Source organism: Lonchura striata, chromosome 17, assembly GCF_046129695.1.
Source record: "Lonchura striata isolate bLonStr1 chromosome 17, bLonStr1.mat, whole genome shotgun sequence".
NCBI lineage: Eukaryota > Metazoa > Chordata > Aves > Passeriformes > Estrildidae > Lonchura > Lonchura striata.
The window spans coordinates 2,501-19,041 of NC_134619.1; the positions used below are offsets into that span (position 1 = coordinate 2,501).

At 47.6% G+C, this 16,541-nt stretch overlaps 2 long non-coding RNA genes across 3 annotated transcripts; both read right to left on the reverse strand.

Annotated features, from left to right (window-relative positions):
* Positions 1 to 13,740: 13,740 nt before the first annotated feature.
* On the reverse strand, positions 13,741 to 14,509 carry LOC144247198 (uncharacterized). The gene is made up of 5 exons (XR_013340915.1): positions 14,239 to 14,509; positions 14,101 to 14,145; positions 13,954 to 13,997; positions 13,831 to 13,871; positions 13,741 to 13,749 (listed from the first exon to the last, which is right to left on the reverse strand). It is a non-coding gene; the product is annotated as an uncharacterized LOC144247198 (long non-coding RNA).
* A 374-nt stretch (positions 14,510 to 14,883) lies between these two features.
* Positions 14,884 to 16,535, reverse strand: LOC144247194 (uncharacterized). 2 transcript variants are annotated; one of them, XR_013340909.1, is made up of 7 exons: positions 16,455 to 16,535; positions 16,290 to 16,370; positions 15,583 to 16,209; positions 15,463 to 15,504; positions 15,209 to 15,375; positions 15,054 to 15,122; positions 14,884 to 14,976 (listed from the first exon to the last, which is right to left on the reverse strand). It is a non-coding gene; the product is annotated as an uncharacterized LOC144247194 (long non-coding RNA). The 2 variants fall into 2 exon arrangements; XR_013340910.1 differs by having other exon boundaries at positions 15,054 to 15,126.
* Between the last annotated feature and the right edge of the window lie 6 nt (positions 16,536 to 16,541).

The window sequence follows — 16,541 nt, forward strand, 5'->3', positions numbered from 1 at the left end:
AATGGCCCTAACCCCTAACCCTAAACCTCGACACGCATCCCGACACGCCCCCCGCTCCGCCCCCCGACACGCCCCCGCTCCGCCCCCCGACACGCCCCCCGCTCCGCCCCCCGACACGCCCCCCTGCCTGTAAACCTAGTAGGGGGCGGGGTTAGGGTTAGGGGAGGGGGCGGGGGCGGGGTTAGGGTTAGGGGAGGGGCCGGGGGCGGGGTTAGGGGAGGGGCCGGGAACGGGGTGAGCGTCGGGGGAGTGGCTAGGGGCGGGGTGAGCGTCGGGGGAGTGGCTAGGGGCGGGGAGAGGAGGAGGGGTGGGGGCAGGGGGTGGGGCTACCTACTAGAACCCCTATATATATAAAAAGAAGAAAAATATAAAGTCTGGTGCAGCAGTAGAAATTTTGATGCTCCCAGGGAGTAAAAATTTCTCTTTTAAATGGTTTTTTTTTTTTTTACTCCATGGGAGCATGAAAATTTCTACTGCTGCTTTTTTATTCTAAGTTTAGAAAGGAAGAGAAAGAGAGGAAAAAGAAGAGAGAGTGAGAGGAAGAAGAGGAGAGAGTGAGAAGAAGAAGAAGAAGAGACAGTGAGAACAAGAGGAGAGAGCGGGGAGGAGAGAGTCAGAGTGAGAAGAATAAGAAAGAGTGAGGAGGAGAGAGTGAGAAGAAGAAGAGGAGACAGTGAGAACAAGAGGAGAGAGCGGGGAGGAGAGAGTCAGAGTGAGAAGAATAAGGAGAGTGAGGAGGAGAGAGTGAGTAGAATAAGAAGAAGAGACAGTGAGAACAAGAGGAGAGAGAGAGGAGGAAAGAGTCAGAGTGAGAAGAATAAGAAGAGAGAGTGAGGAGGAGAGAGTGAGAAGAAGAAGAGGAGACAGTGAGAAGAAGAAGAAGAAGAGACAGTGAGAACAAGAGGAGAGAGTGAGGAGGAGAGAGTCAGAGTGAGAAGAATAAGAAGAGAGAGTGAGGAGGAGAGAGTGAGAAGAAGAAGAAGAGGAGACAGTGAGAACAAGAGGAGAGAGCGGGGAGGAGAGAGTCAGAGTGAGAAGAATAAGAAGAGAGAGTGAGGAGGAGAGAGTGAGAAGAAGAAGAGGAGACAGTGAGAACAAGAGGAGAGAGCGGGGAGGAGAGAGTCAGAGTGAGAAGAATAAGAAGAGAGAGTGAGGAGGAGAGAGTGAGTAGAATAAGAAGAAGAGACAGTGAGAACAAGAGGAGAGAGAGGAGGAGAGAGTCAGAGTGAGAAGAATAAGAAGAGAGAGTGAGGAGGAGAGAGTGAGAAGAAGAAGAGGAGACAGTGAGAAGAAGAAGAAGAAGAGAGTGAGAACAAGAGGAGAGAGTGAGGAGGAGAGAGTCAGAGTGAGAAGAATAAGAAGAGAGAGTGAGGAGGAGAGAGTGAGAAGAAGAAGAAGAGGAGACAGTGAGAACAAGAGGACAGAGCGGGGAGGAGAGAGTCAGAGTGAGAAGAATAAGAAAGAGTGAGGAGGAGAGAGTGAGAAGAAGAAGAGGAGACAGTGAGAACAAGAGGAGAGAGTGAGGAGGAGAGAGTCAGAGTGAGAAGAATAAGAAGAGAGAGTGAGGAGGAGAGAGTGAGAAGAAGAAGAAGAGGAGACAGTGAGAACAAGAGGAGAGAGCGGGGAGGAGAGAGTCAGAGTGAGAAGAATAAGAAGAGAGAGTGAGGAGGAGAGAGTGAGTACAATAAGAAGAAGAGATGGTGAGAACAAGAGGAGAGAGAGAGGAGGAGAGAGTCAGAGTGAGAAGAATAAGAAGAGAGAGTGAGGAGGAGAGTGAGAAGAAGAAGAGGAGACAGTGAGAACAAGAGGAGAGAGAGAGGAGGAGAGAGTCAGAGTGAGAAGAATAAGAAGAGAGAGTGAGGAGGAGAGAGTGAGAAGAAGAAGAGGAGACAGTGAGAAGAAGAAGAAGAAGAGACAGTGAGAACAAGAGGAGAGAGTGAGGAGGAGAGAGTCAGAGTGAGAAGAATAAGAAGAGAGAGTGAGGAGGAGAGAGTGAGAAGAAGAAGAAGAGGAGACAGTGAGAAGAAGAAGAAGAAGAAGAGAGTGAGAACAAGAGGAGAGAGCGGGGAGGAGAGAGTCAGAGTGAGAAGAATAAGAAAGAGTGAGGAGGAGAGAGTGAGAAGAAGAAGAGGAGACAGTGAGAACAAGAGGAGAGAGCGGGGAGGAGAGAGTCAGAGTGAGAAGAATAAGAAGAGAGAGTGAGGAGGAGAGAGTGAGTAGAATAAGAAGAAGAGACAGTGAGAACAAGAGGAGAGAGTGAGGAGGAGAGAGTCAGAGTGAGAAGAATAAGAAGAGAGAGTGAGGAGGAGAGAGTGAGAAGAAGAAGAAGAGGAGACAGTGAGAAGAAGAGGAGAGAGTGAGGAGGAGAGAGTCAGAGTGAGAAGAATAAGAAGAGAGAGTGAGGAGGAGAGAGTGAGAAGAAGAAGAGGAGAGAGTGAGAAGAAGAAGAAGAAGAGACAGTGAGAACAAGAGGAGCGAGTGAGGAGGAGAGAGTCAGAGTGAGAAGAATAAGAAGAGAGAGTGAGGAGGAGAGAGTGAGAAGAAGAAGAGACAGTGAGAACAAGAGGAGAGAGTGAGGAGGAGAGAGTCAGAGTGAGAAGAATAAGAAGAGAGAGTGAGGAGGAGAGAGTGAGAAGAAGAAGAAGAGGAGACAGTGAGAAGAAGAAGAAGAAGAGACAGTGAGAACAAGAGGAGAGAGCGGGGAGGAGAGAGTCAGAGTGAGAAGAATAAGAAAGAGTGAGGAGGAGAGAGTGAGAAGAAGAAGAGGAGACAGTGAGAACAAGAGGAGAGAGCGGGGAGGAGAGAGTCAGAGTGAGAAGAATAAGAAGAGAGAGTGAGGAGGAGAGAGTGAGTAGAATAAGAAGAAGAGACAGTGAGAACAAGAGGAGAGAGAGAGGAGGAGAGAGTCAGAGAGAAGAAGAAGAGGAGACAGTGAGAAGAAGAAGAAGAAGAGACAGTGAGAACAAGAGGAGAGAGTGAGGAGGAGAGAGTCAGAGTGAGAAGAATAAGAAGAGAGAGTGAGGAGGAGAGAGTGAGAAGAAGAAGAAGAGGAGACAGTGAGAAGAAGAAGAAGAAGAGACAGTGAGAACAAGAGGAGAGAGTGAGGAGGAGAGAGTCAGAGTGAGAAGAATAAGAAGAGAGAGTGAGGAGGAGAGAGTGAGAAGAAGAAGAAGAGACAGTGAGAACAAGAGGAGAGAGCGGGGAGGAGAGAGTCAGAGTGAGAAGAATAAGAAAGAGTGAGGAGGAGAGAGTGAGAAGAAGAAGAGGAGACAGTGAGAACAAGAGGAGAGAGCGGGGAGGAGAGAGTCAGAGTGAGAAGAATAAGAAGAGAGAGTGAGGAGGAGAGAGTGAGAAGAAGAAGAAGAGGAGACAGTGAGAAGAAGAAGAAGAAGAGACAGTGAGAACAAGAGGAGAGAGTGAGGAGGAGAGAGTCAGAGTGAGAAGAATAAGAAGAGAGAGTGAGGAGGAGAGAGTGAGAAGAAGAAGAGGAGACAGTGAGAACAAGAGGAGAGAGCGGGGAGGAGAGAGTCAGAGTGAGAAGAATAAGAAGAGAGAGTGAGGAGGAGAGAGTGAGTAGAATAAGAAGAAGAGACAGTGAGAACAAGAGGAGAGAGAGAGGAGGAGAGAGTCAGAGTGAGAAGAATAAGAAGAGAGAGTGAGGAGGAGAGAGTGAGAAGAAGAAGAGGAGAGAGTGAGAAGAAGAAGAAGAAGAGACAGTGAGAACAAGAGGAGAGAGTGAGGAGGAGAGAGTCAGAGTGAGAATAAGAAGAGAGAGTGAGGAGGAGAGAGTGAGAAGAAGAAGAAGAGGAGACAGTGAGAACAAGAGGAGAGAGCGGGGAGGAGAGAGTCAGAGTGAGAAGAATAAGAAGAGAGAGTGAGGAGGAGAGAGTGAGAAGAAGAAGAGGAGACAGTGAGAACAAGAGGAGAGAGCGGGGAGGAGAGAGTCAGAGTGAGAAGAATAAGAAGAGAATGAGGAGGAGAGAGTGAGTAGAATAAGAAGAAGAGACAGTGAGAACAAGAGGAGAGAGTGAGGAGGAGAGAGTCAGAGTGAGAAGAATAAGAAGAGAGTGAGGAGGAGAGAGTGAGAAGAAGAAGAGGAGACAGTGAGAAGAAGAAGAAGAAGAGACAGTGAGAACAAGAGGAGAGAGTGAGGAGGAGAGAGTCAGAGTGAGAAGAATAAGAAGAGAGAGTGAGAAGAAGAAGAGGAGACAGTGAGAAGAAGAAGAAGGAGAGAGTGAGAACAAGAGGAGAGAGTGAGGAGGAGAGAGTCAGAGTGAGAAGAATAAGAAGAGAGAGTGAGGAGGAGAGAGTGAGAAGAAGAAGAAGAGGAGACAGTGAGAACAAGAGGACAGAGCGGGGAGGAGAGAGTCAGAGTGAGAAGAATAAGAAAGAGTGAGGAGGAGAGAGTGAGAAGAAGAAGAGGAGACAGTGAGAACAAGAGGAGAGAGTGAGGAGGAGAGAGTCAGAGTGAGAAGAATAAGAAGAGAGAGTGAGGAGGAGAGAGTGAGAAGAAGAAGAAGAGGAGACAGTGAGAAGAAGAAGAAGAAGAGACAGTGAGAACAAGAGGAGAGAGTGAGGAGGAGAGAGTCAGAGTGAGAAGAATAAGAAGAGAGAGTGAGGAGGAGAGAGTGAGAAGAAGAAGAAGAAGAAGAGAGTGAGAACAAGAGGAGAGAGCGGGGAGGAGAGAGTCAGAGTGAGAAGAATAAGAAAGAGTGAGGAGGAGAGAGTGAGAAGAAGAAGAGGAGACAGTGAGAACAAGAGGAGAGAGCGGGGAGGAGAGAGTCAGAGTGAGAAGAATAAGAAGAGAGAGTGAGGAGGAGAGAGTGAGAAGAAGAAGAAGAGGAGACAGTGAGAAGAAGAGGAGAGAGTGAGGAGGAGAGAGTCAGAGTGAGAAGAATAAGAAGAGAGTGAGGAGGAGAGAGTGAGAAGAAGAAGAGGAGACAGTGAGAAGAAGAAGAAGAAGAGACAGTGAGAACAAGAGGAGAGAGTGAGGAGGAGAGAGTCAGAGTGAGAAGAATAAGAAGAGAGAGTGAGGAGGAGAGAGTGAGAAGAAGAAGAAGAGGAGACAGTGAGAAGAAGAAGAAGAAGAGACAGTGAGAACAAGAGGAGAGAGCGGGGAGGAGAGAGTCAGAGTGAGAAGAATAAGAAAGAGTGAGGAGGAGAGAGTGAGAAGAAGAAGAGGAGACAGTGAGAACAAGAGGAGAGAGCGGGGAGGAGAGAGTCAGAGTGAGAAGAATAAGAAGAGAGAGTGAGGAGGAGAGAGTGAGTAGAATAAGAAGAAGAGACAGTGAGAACAAGAGGAGAGAGAGGAGGAGAGAGTCAGAGTGAGAAGAAGAAGAGGAGACAGTGAGAACAAGAGGAGAGAGTGAGGAGGAGAGAGTCAGAGTGAGAAGAATAAGAAGAGAGAGTGAGGAGGAGAGAGTGAGAAGAAGAAGAAGAGGAGACAGTGAGAAGAAGAAGAAGAAGAGACAGTGAGAACAAGAGGAGAGAGTGAGGAGGAGAGAGTCAGAGTGAGAAGAATAAGAAGAGAGAGTGAGGAGGAGAGAGTGAGAAGAAGAAGAGGAGACAGTGAGAACAAGAGGAGAGAGCGGGGAGGAGAGAGTCAGAGTGAGAAGAATAAGAAGAGAGAGTGAGGAGGAGAGAGTGAGTAGAATAAGAAGAAGAGACAGTGAGAACAAGAGGAGAGAGAGAGGAGGAGAGAGTCAGAGTGAGAAGAATAAGAAGAGAGAGTGAGGAGGAGAGAGTGAGAAGAAGAAGAGGAGACAGTGAGAAGAAGAAGAAGAAGAGACAGTGAGAACAAGAGGAGAGAGTGAGGAGGAGAGAGTCAGAGTGAGAAGAATAAGAAGAGAGTGAGGAGGAGAGAGTGAGAAGAAGAAGAAGAGGAGACAGTGAGAACAAGAGGAGAGAGCGGGGAGGAGAGAGTCAGAGTGAGAAGAATAAGAAGAGAGAGTGAGGAGGAGAGAGTGAGAAGAAGAAGAGGAGACAGTGAGAACAAGAGGAGAGAGCGGGGAGGAGAGAGTCAGAGTGAGAAGAATAAGAAGAGAGTGAGGAGGAGAGAGTGAGTAGAATAAGAAGAAGAGACAGTGAGAACAAGAGGAGAGAGAGAGGAGGAGAGAGTCAGAGTGAGAAGAATAAGAAGAGAGAGTGAGGAGGAGAGAGTGAGAAGAAGAAGAGGAGACAGTGAGAAGAAGAAGAAGAAGAGACAGTGAGAACAAGAGGAGAGAGTGAGGAGGAGAGAGTCAGAGTGAGAAGAATAAGAAGAGAGAGTGAGAAGAAGAAGAGGAGACAGTGAGAAGAAGAAGAAGAAGAGAGTGAGAACAAGAGGAGAGAGTGAGGAGGAGAGAGTCAGAGTGAGAAGAATAAGAAGAGAGAGTGAGGAGGAGAGAGTGAGAAGAAGAAGAAGAGGAGACAGTGAGAACAAGAGGACAGAGCGGGGAGGAGAGAGTCAGAGTGAGAAGAATAAGAAAGAGTGAGGAGGAGAGAGTGAGAAGAAGAAGAGGAGACAGTGAGAACAAGAGGAGAGAGTGAGGAGGAGAGAGTCAGAGTGAGAAGAATAAGAAGAGAGAGTGAGGAGGAGAGAGTGAGAAGAAGAAGAAGAGGAGACAGTGATAAGAAGAAGAAGAAGAGACAGTGAGAACAAGAGGAGAGAGTGAGGAGGAGAGAGTCAGAGTGAGAAGAATAAGAAGAGAGAGTGAGGAGGAGAGAGTGAGAAGAAGAAGAAGAAGAAGAGAGTGAGAACAAGAGGAGAGAGCGGGGAGGAGAGAGTCAGAGTGAGAAGAATAAGAAAGAGTGAGGAGGAGAGAGTGAGAAGAAGAAGAGGAGACAGTGAGAACAAGAGGAGAGAGCGGGGAGGAGAGAGTCAGAGTGAGAAGAATAAGAAGAGAGAGTGAGGAGGAGAGAGTGAGTAGAATAAGAAGAAGAGATAGTGAGAACAAGAGGAGAGAGAGAGGAGGAGAGAGTCAGAGTGAGAAGAATAAGAAGAGAGAGTGAGGAGGAGAGAGTGAGAAGAAGAAGAAGAGGAGACAGTGAGAAGAAGAGGAGAGAGTGAGGAGGAGAGAGTCAGAGTGAGAAGAATAAGAAGAGAGTGAGGAGGAGAGAGTGAGAAGAAGAAGAGGAGACAGTGAGAAGAAGAAGAAGAAGAGACAGTGAGAACAAGAGGAGAGAGTGAGGAGGAGAGAGTCAGAGTGAGAAGAATAAGAAGAGAGAGTGAGGAGGAGAGAGTGAGAAGAAGAAGAGACAGTGAGAACAAGAGGAGAGAGTGAGGAGGAGAGAGTCAGAGTGAGAAGAATAAGAAGAGAGAGTGAGGAGGAGAGAGTGAGAAGAAGAAGAAGAGGAGACAGTGAGAAGAAGAAGAAGAGACAGTGAGAACAAGAGGAGAGAGCGGGGAGGAGAGAGTCAGAGTGAGAAGAATAAGAAAGAGTGAGGAGGAGAGAGTGAGAAGAAGAAGAGGAGACAGTGAGAACAAGAGGAGAGAGCGGGGAGGAGAGAGTCAGAGTGAGAAGAATAAGAAGAGAGAGTGAGGAGGAGAGAGTGAGTAGAATAAGAAGAAGAGACAGTGAGAACAAGAGGAGAGAGAGAGGAGGAGAGAGTCAGAGTGAGAAGAAGAAGAGGAGACAGTGAGAACAAGAGGAGAGAGTGAGGAGGAGAGAGTCAGAGTGAGAAGAATAAGAAGAGAGAGTGAGGAGGAGAGAGTGAGAAGAAGAAGAAGAGGAGACAGTGAGAAGAAGAAGAAGAGGAGACAGTGAGAACAAGAGGAGAGAGTGAGGAGGAGAGAGTCAGAGTGAGAAGAATAAGAAGAGAGAGTGAGGAGGAGAGAGTGAGAAGAAGAAGAAGAGACAGTGAGAACAAGAGGAGAGAGCGGGGAGGAGAGAGTCAGAGTGAGAAGAATAAGAAAGAGTGAGGAGGAGAGAGTGAGAAGAAGAAGAGGAGACAGTGAGAACAAGAGGAGAGAGCGGGGAGGAGAGAGTCAGAGTGAGAAGAATAAGAAGAGAGAGTGAGGAGGAGAGAGTGAGAAGAAGAAGAAGAGGAGACAGTGAGAAGAAGAAGAAGAAGAGACAGTGAGAACAAGAGGAGAGAGTGAGGAGGAGAGAGTCAGAGTGAGAAGAATAAGAAGAGAGAGTGAGGAGGAGAGAGTGAGAAGAAGAAGAAGAGGAGACAGGGAGAAGAAGAAGAAGAAGAAGAGGAGACAGGGAGAAGAAGAAGAAGAAGAAGAAGAGACAGTGAGAACAAGAGGAGAGAGCGGGGAGGAGAGAGTCAGAGTGAGAAGAATAAGAAAGAGTGAGGAGGAGAGAGTGAGAAGAAGAAGAGGAGACAGTGAGAACAAGAGGAGAGAGCGGGGAGGAGAGAGTCAGAGTGAGAAGAATAAGAAGAGAGAGTGAGGAGGAGAGAGTGAGTAGAATAAGAAGAAGAGACAGTGAGAACAAGAGGAGAGAGAGAGGAGGAGAGAGTCAGTGAGAAGAATAAGAAGAGAGAGTGAGGAGGAGAGAGTGAGAAGAAGAAGAAGAAGAGACAGTGAGAACAAGAGGAGAGAGTAAGGAGGAGAGAGTCAGAGTGAGAAGAATAAGAAGAGAGAGTGAGGAGGAGAGAGTGAGAAGAAGAAGAGGAGACAGTGAGGAGAAGAAGAAGAAGAGACAGTGAGAACAAGAGGAGAGAGTGAGGAGGAGAGAGTCAGAGTGAGAAGAATAAGAAGAGAGAGTGAGGAGGAGAGAGTGAGAAGAAGAAGAAGAGACAGTGAGAACAAGAGGAGAGAGCGGGGAGGAGAGAGTCAGAGTGAGAAGAATAAGAAAGAGTGAGGAGGAGAGAGTGAGAAGAAGAAGAGGAGACAGTGAGAACAAGAGGAGAGAGCGGGGAGGAGAGAGTCAGAGTGAGAAGAATAAGAAGAGAGAGTGAGGAGGAGAGAGTGAGAAGAAGAAGAAGAGGAGACAGTGAGAAGAAGAAGAAGAAGAGACAGTGAGAACAAGAGGAGAGAGTGAGGAGGAGAGAGTCAGAGTGAGAAGAATAAGAAGAGAGAGTGAGGAGGAGAGAGTGAGAAGAAGAAGAAGAGGAGACAGGGAGAAGAAGAAGAAGAAGAAGAGGAGACAGGGAGAAGAAGAAGAAGAAGAAGAAGAGACAGTGAGAACAAGAGGAGAGAGCGGGGAGGAGAGAGTCAGAGTGAGAAGAATAAGAAAGAGTGAGGAGGAGAGAGTGAGAAGAAGAAGAGGAGACAGTGAGAACAAGAGGAGAGAGCGGGGAGGAGAGAGTCAGAGTGAGAAGAATAAGAAGAGAGAGTGAGGAGGAGAGAGTGAGTAGAATAAGAAGAAGAGACAGTGAGAACAAGAGGAGAGAGAGAGGAGGAGAGAGTCAGTGAGAAGAATAAGAAGAGAGAGTGAGGAGGAGAGAGTGAGAAGAAGAAGAAGAAGAGACAGTGAGAACAAGAGGAGAGAGTAAGGAGGAGAGAGTCAGAGTGAGAAGAATAAGAAGAGAGAGTGAGGAGGAGAGAGTGAGAAGAAGAAGAGGAGACAGTGAGGAGAAGAAGAAGAAGAGACAGTGAGAACAAGAGGAGAGAGTGAGGAGGAGAGAGTCAGAGTGAGAAGAATAAGAAGAGAGAGTGAGGAGGAGAGAGTGAGAAGAAGAAGAAGAGGAGACAGTGAGAAGAAGAAGAAGAAGAGGAGACAGTGAGAACAAGAGGAGAGAGCGGGGAGGAGAGAGTCAGAGTGAGAAGAATAAGAAAGAGTGAGGAGGAGAGAGTGAGAAGAAGAAGAGGAGACAGTGAGAACAAGAGGAGAGAGTGGGGAGGTGAGAGTCAGAGTGAGAAGAATAAGAAGAGAGAGTGAGGAGAGTGAGTAGAATAAGAAGAAGAGACAGTGAGAACAAGAGGAGAGAGAGAGGAGGAGAGAGTCAGAGTGAGAAGAATAAGAAGAGAGAGTGAGGAGGAGAGAGTGAGAAGAAGAAGAGGAGACAGTGAGAAGAAGAAGAAGAAGAGACAGTGAGAACAAGAGGAGAGAGTGAGGAGGAGAGAGTCAGAGTGAGAAGAATAAGAAGAGAGAGTGAGGAGGAGAGAGTGAGAAGAAGAAGAGGAGACAGTGAGAAGAAGAAGAAGAGACAGTGAGAACAAGAGGAGAGAGTGAGGAGGAGAGAGTCAGAGTGAGAAGAATAAGAAGAGAGAGTGAGGAGGAGAGAGTGAGAAGAAGAAGAAGAGGAGAGAGTGAGAAGAAGAAGAAGAAGAGACAGTGAGAACAAGAGGAGAGAGCGGGGAGGAGAGAGTCAGAGTGAGAAGAATAAGAAAGAGTGAGGAGGAGAGAGTGAGAAGAAGAAGAGGAGACAGTGAGAACAAGAGGAGAGAGCGGGGAGGAGAGAGTCAGAGTGAGAAGAATAAGAAGAGAGAGTGAGGAGGAGAGAGTGAGTAGAATAAGAAGAAGAGACAGTGAGAACAAGAGGAGAGAGAGAGGAGGAGAGAGTCAGAGTGAGAAGAATAAGAAGAGAGTGAGGAGGAGAGAGTAAGAAGAAGAAGAAGAGACAGTGAGAACAAGAGGAGAGAGCGAGGAGGAGAGAGTCAGAGTGAGAAGAATAAGAAAGAGTGAGGAGGAGACAGTGAGAAGAAGAGGAGACAGTGAGAACAAGAGGAGAGAGCGGGGAGGTGAGAGTCAGAGTGAGAAGAATAAGAAGAGAGAGTGAGTAGAATAAGAAGAAGAGACAGTGAGAACAAGAGGAGAGAGCAGGGAGGAGAGAGTCACAAGAATAAGAAGAGACCGTGAGAACAAGAGGAGAGAGTGAGGAGGACACAGAGCAAGAAAAATGAAAGAGTTAGAGAGAAAAGAAAAACCAAAAAAGTCAGATCAGAAAGAGTAAAGAGAAAAAGAGTGAAACGCAAACAGAAAAGGAAGCGCTTGAAATGAAAGAGAAAAGGAAATGGGCGAGGAAAAAAAGAAATAGAGACGGAACAAAAGGTAGGGTTCGAGAGGGAAAGAAATAGAGAGTTAGAAAGACAAAAGAGTTAAAGTTAGACAGAAAACAAAAAAGTGTTAGAGACAAAGAAAAGGATAGCAAGTGTTAGAAAGACAAAGGGTGACAAAGAGAAAAAAAAAAGAAGAAGAAAATGCAGTGAAACCTAGATTGAAAGAGACATACAAAGAGACATGGGGAAATACATGTAGAGGACTAGAAAAAATAGATGGGGTTAGAGAAACATAGAGATGTGTTAGAAATGGAAACAAAGGAAATACAGCCAGAGACAGAGAAAGAGTTAGACGTGGAAGGATAAAGTGAGGAATAGACTAAAGAGGAAAGTAAGAGGCAGAGGGAGGAATAGGGTTAAAATGATGACGTGACCACACCGAAGAAAGACAGGACACGAATGGTGGGCGGGGCAGAGGGTAAGGGGAATTGTTATTAGGGCTGATTAATCTTTATTCCTTTAATTTAAACTTCAGCGATACACAGGGAAACAAGGTATACAAATGTGAGTACAGATACAAATACAATTAAAAATACATCGTACCTGGGCACACAAGTACAAGTACAATTTACATACAGCAAAATACATCAAAAGACAGGAACAACTGCAGATACAGAACAACTTAATGTACTACAAGCCAAATACATATTGATGCAATATAACCATTTCAGACGAGCCCTTTACGCTTTTATTGTTATGACACGCCCAGAACAAAAACGGCACGAAACTCTCGGCCGACCTGCATGCCCCCTTCCTGTTGCGCACAAACTCACATTCGCTGCAACTGCATTCTGACACCTGAGGCGTCGTCGCTCCTCGGGAACGTGGCTCCCTGGAGACTCCCAAAAAATCCTCCTGCCTGACGAAAACCTCGGTCCCGGGGCGGTCGGCGCCCTAACTTTGGCGATGAACGTCGCCTCGCTGACTGGCCGGGACCGAGGAAAAAAAAACCCAGCCGGGGGGAAAAAAAAAAAAAACCCCGGCTGGGGATTTTTTATTCTAAATTTAAAAATGAGTGGAAAAACCTGAAAGGCAATACGCACAAGGTTATAACTGCTGCAGACACACAGCTGCAGACACAAGTACACACAAACCCTTACAGACAGACACAGACAATCGCACTCTCACACGTTCTTCTGCTGACAGGCTGGCTGCCACCCTTACGTGAAAGAATACGCTGAAGAATATGCTTAAACGCGTCTTCTGACCGCAGCGCCTCGATGTCAAATGGTAGATTCCGGGAAATTCTGTAGGCACCCGGCGACCTATGAGACAAGGGGAGGCGGTCAATGACTGACTATCTGAGAGCTAGGAGCTATACAGACTCTGGGCCCATCGCTGTTGTACCCGAAACCCCGTAGAGGACAGATGAATGGCAAAGTTTTATAACTGCTCTACCTAAGCGTGACTACGTGGCCGGGCAAGGCAGCTCCGATCCTAATTGGCACAACAGAGGTGCATACAACATAAGCCAACATTAGGTACATACAGTATAAGCGCAAACAACATAAGACAACATTAGGTACGTACAGTATAAGCGCAAACAACATAAGACAACATTAGGTACGTACAGTATAAGCGCAAACAACATAACTCAACATTAGGTACATACAGTATAAGCGCAAACAACATAAGCCAACATTAGGTACATACAGTATAAGCGCAAACACCATAAGCCAAGGTAGGTACATACAGTATAAGCGCAAACAACATAAGCCAAGGTAGGTACGTACAGTATAAGCGCAAACAACATAAGCCAACATTAGGTACATACAGTATAAGCGCAAACAACATAAGCCAACCTAGGTAGGCGTAACATGCGCATGTACGATATAAGCCGACGTAGGTAGGCGAGACATAAGCTGACAGAGATAAGAGATAAGTGAGGACTTGATACAATTCTCCAGAAGACTAATTTTTAAGCCCTATATCCTTTGAGAAGGCAGATGCTACAGAACTACTGCGGTCAGGTGATGAGGGGCTAATAAGCTCCGTACGGAAGTCCGAGAGAAAGGCTACCAAAACTGAGAATGAAGATGAATGAGAACATCTCGTGTACATCTTTCGGTCCCAAAAAGTAAATATGTAAAGATGCCGGAATAATTGATATCCGGAAAGGTATGTGAGCAAAATATGGCCGATACGGCAAAAAAATGATGCTGCTAAAGCATGGAGATGTAGCAAAGGCCTATGACACGGACAAAAGTGGAAACTGCCTGGCAATTTCATCCTATGGACCCAAGGTTCCTAACCCAAGATGAGCCATGGGCTGATGATGCCAAAGGAAAGAGAGCCCTAGGGCAATAGCACTTGATGATGATGTGTAACTCCTTTCAAGATGTTAGTGCCAAAGCACTTAAGAGGAAGCCTAAGAAGCTCAGTAGGCCTAGAGAAGGAAGAAATGACTATGGGGTGACCGTGGCTATAGCTGCGGACGTGAAGGCGCGCTCCTACGGTGAAGAGATCCACGACGACGTCGAGAGTCGAAGAAGGCCGCCGATGCGAACGTCACGAGAACGCGGATAGGGATCGGAACTGCCCTGCCCGGCGACGACTCTGGGGGGGGCTGAGGAGAAACCCTCTCCCTGCCGAGGGGCCCGTCCCACTATGGGCGTCTTCTCTAAGCTAACATCAAATAGCCTCCTGCGCTAGTAAAGGTTTTCCCCCCCAGCTCCCACCTACTGGCCCCAGCACTTAGCTTTTGCAAGATGACCGGATGGAATCCCATGTCAGTTGGATGTGGACGGCGAGACGTTCTGTGCATCAGCTTCGGTGCTCCCGTTTCCAAACTTCAGCTACGCTCCTCCTCAGGGTACCTAAGACAAAACAGAAAATTCAACTAGTGCACACAAAAAGAGAAATCCCCGAAACTCCGACACACTGCCGCCCCGGCTCACCTGAAATCTCAATTTGACTCCACCGGCTGCCTGGAGGATACCTGGAAAACAAAAAGATACACGCTTAAACATGCTGCTGCGTAACGGTCACCTGTGAGTCACCGTGCCTAAATGCCAACTCACCCGCTCGCCTCTGTTCCTTCACACAGCTCGGGCAGCGACAGCACCTGCAAAAACACAAAGCAAAAAAAACCCACACTCAGAAACTGTGAAAACAACATGCCCCTGACCTGAAAAATATACACACCCAGACCTTACACTTGAACCCACCTGGCCTTGGACATCCGGACCGGAGACATCTTGCAAGACGACTGCCTAAAATAAAACAAAGGAACCAAGAATGGATGCTTAGAATTGCACCAGAAATTGAGACCTGATTCAGAACAACTCCTTCTGTCCACTGCTCACCTGGCACACTTGGCCTTGACTGCTGCTGTCTGCCTGGACCTCCTAAAAATAAAGGCAAAGAATACTGTGGTAACACATTCACCATTGAGGCTTCCCCTGCCAATGCAAACAATGACTGACCCGCTCATGGCAACACCCTCCCCCAGGACTGGGGCCCTCTGCCGCAGATTTGAACCGTCAGCATCTGAAAGGAACTTGACTAGTGTCAAACAGCTGCAGGAAAATTTAGCAGCACCAAAAAGTTATATGAATATCCCCATACAATCTAGAGCCCAACTACATCCTGCATTACCAATTTCAAGTCCCCAGGACTTGTGTTGTTACAGGCTATGCAACACGGCAGAGCAGCTCCAGGAAAAATACGCGCAGACACCGTGACACAGGACAGGGAGAGCTTTTGAGGAGAAGAAAGGACTGAGAGACCCAAAGATCACAGAGTGCACCAGAGACAAGTGACAGGACACATACCGGAACTGCTCTGCCCTGAGCACCTCAGCACTGTGGTCGAAACAGACACTTTCCCTTTAGCTGGCCTAAGGGGACAATTCTTGCACATCCCCTCTCCCAAAGCTGATTCAAAAGGCCCTCCCAGCACACCCTCTTTCATCCCTCTATGGGTCTGAGCCCTATACTTATCTCTCGGGCATCTGGGGATGACAATCCATGTCGCATGTGAATGGAGGCTGCCTCGCCTGCAGGGAATGTCCTATGGTCACCGGGCTGTGGTCCCGTGCTCAGCTACAATCGAGAACACCAAACATCACTGCATGATCTTAGCTGCACAATGGACAAAACCCAGCAATCCTGCTACTCACCGTTCTCCTAAGAATGCTCGGGCCGCTCACTTTGGCCAGGCTCGGAGGCTGCCACCGTTATCGCAGGGTCTGCCTGGTTAAGAAGAGACAAAGTGACTCAGCATTGCTGAAACCTAAGAGGACCTTGGCTCCCCCTCCCTACCTCGGTGACTCACCCCAACTCCTCTGCCATTGCCAAGGACTACCTGGATGCCATCTTTAAATACAAAATTTCAAGGCTTCATCTCAGAGTCCTGCAATATTTCCAAAGGGCTCACAAGCACAGGAAATCCAGGCCATCGGCTGTCGGTCACAAAGGCTTGGCATACTCTGAGTGGATTCCCTAAAGCACACAAACAAGAATGGATGCTTACAGTTGAATCAAAAAGTAAAAGCTGAGCAAAAACAACTGCTTTGGTCCACTGCTCACCTGGCACACTTGGCCTTGACTGCTGCTGTCTGCCTGGACCTCCTGAAAATAAAGGTAAAGAGCACTGCTGTAATACAGTCACGATTTAGGCTTCCCCTGCAAATGCAAACAATGACTGACCTGCTCATAGAAACACCCTCCCCCAGGACTGGGGCCCTCTGCCACTGATTTGAATTGTCTGCATCTGAAAGGAAATTAGGACTAATGTCAAACGGCTGCAGGACAACTTAGCATCACCAAACATGTTATGGCAACCTCCTGATACAATCTAGAGCCCAACTACATCCTGCATTACCAATTTCAAGTCCCCAGGACTTGTGCTATTACAGGCTATGCAGCAGGGCAGAGTAGCTCCGGGAAAAATATGTGCAGACACCCGTGACACAAGACAGGGACAGAGAGCTTTTGAAGAGAAGAAAGGACCGAGAGACCCAAAGATCACAGAGTGCACCAGAGACAAGTGACAGGACACACACCGGAACTGCTCTGCCCTGAGCACCTCAGCACTGTGGTCAAAACAGACACTTTCCCTTTAGGTGGCCTAAGGAGATGCTTCTTGCACATCCCCGTCTCCAAAACTGACACAAAAACCCCTTCTAGAAAGTCCCAACCCAGCACCCCTCTTTCATCCCCTCTGTGGGTCATAACCCTCCACTTATCTTGCACGCAGCTGGGGATGCAAATCCCTCTTGAGTGTAGAAGGTGGCCATCTGCCTGTCTGCTAAGTTCCAGCTGTCACCTCTGGGTCTGCCAAGACAAAGAAAACTAAACATCAGTGCACGGTCTGAACAGCACATCGGCCAAAAACTTGTAATTCTGCTACTCACCGTCCTCCTCAGAATGCCCGGGTTCTTGGCCTGCACGCTTCAGACGTGCTTGGATTCCGTCGCCGTCATTGCAGAGTACGCCTAGGTTAAGTGGAGACAAGGCGACATGACATTGCTGAAACATGACTGTACTCTCACACCCCCCTCCCTACCTCTGGGACTCACCGCAACTCCGCAGCCATTCCTCAGGGCTACTCAGATGGGACCTTGAAATGCAGGATTGGAAGGCTCCGTCACAGGGTCCTGTAATGC